The sequence below is a fragment of the Otolemur garnettii genome, unplaced genomic scaffold (genome assembly GCF_000181295.1).
Source record: "Otolemur garnettii isolate 467f Iridium unplaced genomic scaffold, OtoGar3 scaffold00011, whole genome shotgun sequence".
Classification (NCBI taxonomy): domain Eukaryota; kingdom Metazoa; phylum Chordata; class Mammalia; order Primates; family Galagidae; genus Otolemur; species Otolemur garnettii.
Window position 1 is genome coordinate 30,111,724 of NW_003852406.1, and position 8,240 is coordinate 30,119,963.

The 8,240-nt window shown below is 38.9% G+C and overlaps 1 pseudogene; it reads right to left on the bottom strand.

The window, feature by feature from the left end:
* Positions 1-6,007: 6,007 nt before the first annotated feature.
* On the bottom strand, positions 6,008-6,453 carry LOC100945330 (annotated as a pseudogene).
* Between the last annotated feature and the right edge of the window lie 1,787 nt (positions 6,454-8,240).

Here is an 8,240-nt window from a genome sequence, read left to right on the forward strand (position 1 = left end):
TAGGTGTATGTGGCTGGCGCCTTAGCTGCCTGAGCCACAGGCGCCAAGCCAGATTTTTGTTGTTACGTTTTTTGGCAATTTTATTTGAGACAAGGCCTCACTGTGTTGCTCAGGCTGGAGCATAGCAGCTATTCACAGGTACGATCATAGCACCCTACAGCTTTGAACTGCTGGGCTCAAGTGATCCTCCAGCCTAAGCCTCCTTAGTAGCTGGGACTATATGTATGTACTACTCTGCCTGGATTTTTTACATTTTACCTCCTAGTCAAAAAATGATCACACATTAGAAGAATATCTTAAGCTTCATCAAGCATAGTTCAACTTTTTTTTTCCTTATGAATTCTACAATTGATACAGCTTTTCATTATTGGATTCATTCATCCCAGAAGTAGACTTTTAATATATATTGGGTGAAATAACAGGCTTGGGTTGGAATGTTCCTATTATATCTTCATGAGAGCTGGGACCAGGTTTGGCATCAAAATGGAATTTTGAGTAGGAAGAATATGATTGAATTTGTTTAGATGTAGTTGCTATTTAAAGACTCGATATCATTGCTATCTGAATCATCAATCATTCGAGCAATGACAAAATAGACATCCAATGTCATTTTAAAACTTCAAATATTTGCCTGATTTACCTATTTTTAAAAAAAAGGTACATTGTAGAACAATTCAAATAAAAATGCTGCAAAGTACCATAACAATTAAGGATGTACTCTTATGTAAGAAAATGACAAACTTTTAATTTAAAAACAAAACCTTATCTTTTTCATATTGCAGGTTTATTTAATTTATACAACTTATTTGTTTGAGATTCCTATAAATAATAAATATGCATACATGCTTATATGTTTATATGTCAGTTATTCACTAATGATTAAGGTTGGAAAATTTGAGATGGTATAGGAAATCCTTGTAAGTATTATCAACTATAGACAAGATAAAATCATCTAGAAACTAAGCCAGAGACCTCTTACCAAGGTATAATATTCAACTTCTAAGATCTAACTTAAATGCAAATTTTCAGGAAATTTAAAATGTCAGTTTAGTTCCATTAATTGAACAACACTAACAAATGGTTATCTGTTGAAAATGAGAGCTGGAAGGACTTCAGAAAACTGTAACATTTCCCCTTCCTCTCTTTATTAACACAGATAATTATAACCTTTATTTAGCTTAAATCAATTAAACAACTCTGTTTTCCACCAAACTCAAAAGAAGAATCTATCAGAAATTTTAAACCCAGAGGAAAAAGGATAACTAACCTTGGTCATATAGTTCTTCATGCCATTATTTGAAGGCCCTTTGCATGGGGTAGGGATCATTAAGATTTCTCCTAGAATCCATTCTCTGTTGAGACTTAAGCCATTATGAAGAATTCCATTTACTCTATGACTGGCCTCATATAGTGCACATGGTAAATGAAGATCTGGTCTGTATTTGTCCACAGGAAGTTTGATAGTGAACTCTGTGGCCTTCTCCATAGTTCCATTCAGATTGCAAAAGACAAATGCTTAGTATTTCAATTTTCCTAAATTATTACCCTTTAAAAAATGTTGCCATCAGAGTAAATGGAACAGCCCATTAAACAGAGTTTTAACTCTGAAAATGTGTCAGAGCATGCCTACTGGTTGCAGTTATAGTTTTAAAATCATTCTAAAGAAGCACATACATTGCTAGGGGAATTTAGGTGAAAAAGTAACTCAAAGTAAGAGATCAGAAAAATGGCTGTCTATGAAGTGTCTCTTAACAGGTTAACACTTGCTGCCTTCTGGAATATAGCTCTACTTGTAAGACTCCTGAAGATGCCATTAGAAAGACTTGGATTTAAAGGGGAAGTGAAACGATGTTAATCTGTTTGACTATAATAGCCATTTCACTATGTGTAAATACAGGGTGTCCGTAGAGTTTATGTGCATTTTAAAATAGTTGTCTTAGCTGGGTGGTGGCTCACACCTATAATCCTAGCACTCTGGGAAGCTGAGACAGGTGGATTACCTGAGCTCACAGGTTTGAGACTAATATGAGCCATAGCGAGACCTTGTCTCTAAAAATAGTCAGGCGTTGTGGCAGGCACCCATAATCCCAGCTACTTGGGAGGCTGAGTCAAGAGAATCACTAGAGCCCAAGAATTTGAGGTTGCTGTGAGCTATAATACAATGGCACTCTACCAAAGGTGACAAATGAGACTCTGTCTCAAAAAAAAAAAAAAATTGTCTTAGTTGTGTTCAATTTAAAATAGTTTAGACAATTATTTTAAATTGCGCACAAACTCGGTGGCCACCCTGTTTGTCAAAACATCCTTTTATACTCACGAAATACATATGTGGTACAATACAAAGTTTTTTGCAGTTTTTGGGCAGGGCTGGGCTTGAACCTGCCACCTCCAGTATATGGGGCCAACACCCTACTCTTTTGAGCCACAGGTGCTGCCACAAAGTTTTAACTAAAACAAAAAAACTAGAAATACTTGTATTTAGTAAACCAATGTAGAGATTTAATAAAAACATTCCTCAAAGACATTTTCCCCATTTCCTTTCACCGCCTGTGTTTCCCACTCATTTTGTGGGAAAAATCATGCATTTAGCACTGAGGAATAATTCAGAGTACACGCTGTAGTGGAGTTAGTGATCAAAAAGAACCAAGGCAGTTCCAAAGGCAAAGAGCTCCTAATATTGTTACCGAGGGACCAGAGGGGACCTTGCCTTTGTCTTCCATACTCCAGACCTTCAGGCTAAGTATTATTATTAACCACCTTGTGAATTAAAAGGTGGTTTCCTTCATTCCATTGTTAATCACTCCCCATTTCACACACATGAATGTGGGTAGAATCGGACCTACAAAAGATCATTGGTCTCAAAAAAAAAAAAAAGATCATTGGTCCCAAGGTGCCCTCTACTGATAATCCCAAAGGTCACCATCAAGGAAGGTTAATTTACTGATCACCAGAAGGTGCTCAGAGTAGCAGGTGTAGGAAGAAGACTTGGCCCTTTTCAGTTAAGTGGTTGTCCTCTAAAAAGCAGTTAAATTCATTAATATTTCTATTTACGGGAATGGTAATAAGCAAGTGGAGAACAGTATCACTTTCCAAATCATAAAACTTCAAAAATAGTTAGCTGAAAGACTAGTAGAACAAATTAACTACATATAAATATTAAGGGGGAAAACCCCTATAAAACCAAAAGAAGGGGGAGAGACATAAATGGTCCTGGATAAACACTTTAAAAGTACATTCATTTTCCGGTGTCATCTTCCAGAATTTTATTGCCTAGTTAGCTTTCTCATGCCACTAATTCCATGAACCTGTCCCACTAATAATTATGCTTTCAGATAGCTGGGCGTTGTGGCAGGCGCCCATAGTCCCAGCTACTCGGGAGGCTGAGGCAAGAGAATCACCTGAGCCCAAGAGCTGGAGGTTGCTGTGAGCTGTGACACTACAGCACTCTACCAAGGGTGACAAAATGAGACTCTGTCACTACAAAAATAAAGAAAGAAAGAAAGAAAGAAAGAAAGAACAAAAAAATTATGCTTTCAAGGCAAATTAATGAGCTTAATTTATTTTCTATGATTCCATATTTTGACTTACCTGTTTAGTTTATATGACAAGGATTTTCTCACTTCTACTTCTACTTGATCGAGTAGCTTATGTTTTTCCGTGTCACCTTTGTTAGTCTTCTCAAGATATCTTCATTTTGGAGAGTTCGGAGTCCAGATCTTAAATTCTGAGTTCCGTCTCACTTTTTACTGAAGCCATGTGATTCTTAATTTCTCTATATTTTCTTTTTTTAAATCACAAAGAGGCCACCTTTTTCTAATGATAACTCCAAATTATAAGTGGATCGACAATTATATTAACAATACAAACTCATGACCATTTACATAAAACTACTACTCTATGTTTTGGTGCATTTTGTGCTAGGTACTTCAGTAAATAAAACAAACTTGAAAGAACCCAGCTACTCAAATTCATGAGAATGAACTTTTAAGAAAACCATATATATCGTCTCATAGAATACTTACCATGTCAAACTCAGGAAAATTAGTAACTAAGTGACAAAAGGAATGCATCAAAAAAAAATGTGGGTGATAGGCCAAACTGCAACCAAAAAATTGCCGGGCATTGTGGCGGGCACCTGTAGTCCCAGCTACTTGGGAGGCTGAGGCAAGAGAATCACCTAAGCACAGGAGTGGGAGGTTGCTGTGAGCTGTGACGCCACGCACTGTACCAAGGGCTATAAGTGAAACACTATCTCTACACACAAAAAAATGTCAAGTTAAAATATTGTTTAAAAACTTCAGCCATTGGACTTATGAGCCAGAAAGTGTGTGCACATTGGGAATTTTAAGAAAAGACCCCTGTATTCTCCTTCACAATTATGACTAGATAATTCTGGGTTGCTCCAATGTCTCTGGTAGTATAAACAATTGTTTCAAAGTTTAAAGAAATAAGATGGTAATTCATATAAAAGAGTTTTAAAATATTGTTCTTACTCAAAATAAGGCTAATGTTACCTCCATCAAATTATTTTATTTTATTTTTTTTTTTTTGAGACAGAGCCTCAAGCTGTCCCCCTGGGTAGGTGCCATGGCATTACAGCTCACAGCAACCTCCAACTCCTGGGCTCAAGCGAGTCTCCTGCCTCAGCCTCCCAAATAGCTGGGACCACAGGCGCCCGCCACAACGCCCAGCTATTTTTTGGTTGCAGCCGTCATTGTTTTGGCGGGTCCGGGCTGGGGATTCGAACCCGCCACCTTAGGTGTATGTGGCTGGCGCCTTAGCCGGTTGAGCTATAGGCGCCAAGCCACCTCCATCAAATTAAAAAGAAATGCTATCAGTATGTTGACCAGAAAAAGCATCGAGATCCACATTTGCCTTATTGGATTGCCTGAGAGGACAGCAGTGTCACCTACTGTGAAGAGGAAATGGAGTGGACTTTCCACTCACCCCTGAGGGTAGACGAAAGCCCTTTGGCCTCCCTGGTGTTTGGGCTTCTCGCTTGGTCACCACTCCTTGACTAGGCTGGTGTCAAAATTCAGAACTGAGTGAGGTGGGCTAGATGGCTTTTAAGAGATCTTTTAACTAAAACAAAGCCAGCTTGATATCTCATCTTTGAGTGGACATTTAGGGCAGCAAATAAAATGTATTTTAAAAAAGGTGGATGAAGCATTTCTCACCTTTTCTACCATCACTATAGTATAAAAAAAAATCTCTGTACTATTAAAGGACATGCAAATTCATACCTCACAGTGAAATTTTTTTTTTTTTTTTTTTGAGACAGGAGCCTCAAGCTGTCCCCCTGGGTAGAGTACTGTGGCATTTCAGCTCACAGCAACCTCCAACTCCTGGGCTCAAGCGAGTTTCCTGCCTCAGCCTCCCAAGTAGCTGGGACCACACGCACCCACCACAACACCCGGCTATTTTTTGGTTACAGCCATCATTGTTTGGCAGGCCCAGGCTGGATTCGAACCCGCCACCTTGGGTGTAGGTGGCTGGCGCCTTAGCCACTTGAGCCACAGGCACCGAGCCTCACAGTGAAATTTTTGATAAAAATATGAAGAGGCTATACCAAATTTGGGTGGGAAAATAATGCACCACCACGTCACTAACAGCAACAAGCACTTCCTTCCTCTGAATTTTAGGAGTCATGAATCCAATTGGGAAAAATTCAGGGGGAAATGCACAGTCAAGCCATTCCATAGAGATCCAATCCATTTCATGAACGGATTGATAGATGCCCCGGGAGGCAGCTTTAATAAAACTGGTTCTAAAAGAAAAGGTACAAGGGAGTTAAGTGCAGGGAGAGCGAGACATTTCATTTTCTGTCCCCTGAAGAGAATTCAAATATCACTTCTTCCTGAATCTAACACACTGGCTTCATTTTCAAACTGTGTCACTTTATTTTCCTTATAAGGCAGCTACATTAAGCAATCATGTGACTCTTTCTGGGAAGCTCCCAAGGCTTCCCTGAGTGTTGCTGGAGCTTATAGTCCGAGGAGTTGAGGTTTCAGAGACTAAAGCTTTCCCCGCAGCCACAAGTCCCTTTGATGTTTGGGTTATTGAACACAAACTCACAGTCCATTTCTGTGCCTAAAAGTGTTAGCTGTGCTTTCTTTTTGATGAACACTCGGACTCCATCTTGAATAACTTCTCGATCAGAATCTCCTTTTGTTTTTGTATATTCTAGAGTATAAGAAAGACCATTACAGCCTCTGGTTCAGACACTGACTTTCACACCTACCTGCTGAGGCTTATTTTTAAGAAGTAGTTTTGTCTGGTTTACTGCTGACGGTGTTAGGGTGAGGGCAGCTGGGTGGGCTGCAGCTTCCTCTTGCTTACAACCTGGAAGGTGGCCCGGACTAAGGAAGCCGATCTCTTCGCTATCCTGGGACCCTGGTGCCTTGGCTGGAGCTCAGCAACCTCAGCCTCTCTCCATGGCCATGGAAGGCACATTAACTTCTCTGTTTTCCCGAGATGCTGCTTCTGTCTGAAACAAATTAAAATGATGCCTTTAGAGCCATTATAACCTGGCCAATTATTATATTACTTTTCCTTTACTGTTGAGTCAGTGCTTCAGGGGGCAATTTATTATTTTATGTTATTATTTTATTTTATTATTTCTCCTTTTTAGAAACACCATTCCTCTCTGTCACATGGGCTAGAGTGCAGGGACCAGATCATAATTTGTGGCAGCCTCCAACTCCTGGGCTCAGGCAATCCTCCTGCCTTTGCATCCTGAGCTGCTGGTACTACAGGAGTGTCCAGCAAATTTTACTTGTTTTTGTAGAGACAGGGATGTATGTTGACTAGGCTGGTGTCAAAATTCTGGCCTCAAGTGACCTACCTGCCTCAGCTTCCCAAATGCCAGGGAGTCCAGGCATGTGCCACCACAATGGCCTGGGACAGAAATTTTCAATATGTGAAGAAGTGGAAGATTAGAATATTTTGCATCTATGTCAATGAAAGAAATTAGAAGCATTTACCCCAGCATACATTTCTTTGAAATATTTTAGGAAGGGTGATACAGAAATAACACTGCAGAGCTTAATAGAAGTACTAGTCTCTATCTGTAGAGAGGATGCCAACAGAGATAAAACATCACCTGATTGGAACCTAGGGGTAGTTTCTGAGATATCTTTTAGGTCCTGCATTTCAGGAATGGACTCGCCCAGACCAAGGAACTGATTCAAGTGGTCTTGGACCCTCTACCCAAGATTCTGCATTCCAATTGCTGACCCATCCAGACAGCAGCTATACCAAAAGATTGATGGCTCTGCCCTAAAAGCAGCCAAATGAGCAGACCCTGATTGTAACCACAGACAAATAGCCCTGACTCGAGCATTACAAAAGCTACCCGCATAACAAAAACATTCACACCCCTTTAATATTTTGAAATTAAACAAAATGAGACAAAAATATAATATAGAAAATAGTTTTGTATACTCAAGTTGTGCTATGTAAATCTATGGATACTTATAGACAAAACAATTATAACAACACTAATGTTTCTGGTAGAAAAAAAGTTGAATCATTCTTAAATTAGTACTCACTTAATCTGATAGTCCAAAAAATTATGGAACCAATCTAAAAATTTGGACACTGAGCAGTATACCTTAAAAACAGTTGAAGAGCATAAAATAATTTCTAAATAATAATTTATTTTTCAAATAATCTCGTTTTATGCCAACTGGCCATAATAATAAAATGATTCTCTAAGGAGGAGAATCATTACTCTGAAAGATCCATTTAGTTAAAATGATAATGGAAACAAAAATTTGAAGGGAGAAGCAGATGACACCTTCCTTCTAGAAGCCTACAAGTTACTGTAAGGAAGGAGAGGAAACATAATGTGCACACCATTACACAATCTGCAGGGAAATGAATGAATGCGCATTACAGGGAAGTTAACCCGTCAAATCAGACTGGCTTTTCTTAAATTTGCTACAATAGTCTGTCTGGCTGTTGCATCAAGCTCCTGTTCATATTGTTCAACTTGACAATACTCTACCATATTCCTTTCCAGATGATCTTTGAAGTGTATTACCCCTTTTACTCACTTCATTTTCTTCTTCTCACCTTTCTCACATTTTTGGGCTTGTTTTCCTAGATAATAGTTCTTGTCTAAGAACTTGATTCTCTTGTCTAAGAACCTGATTCTCTGCCTCTAGATGTTGGTATTTCAAAGACACAGTTATCACTGCTTTTGTTATTTCACAAATCTGCAAGAATAAAATAATGTA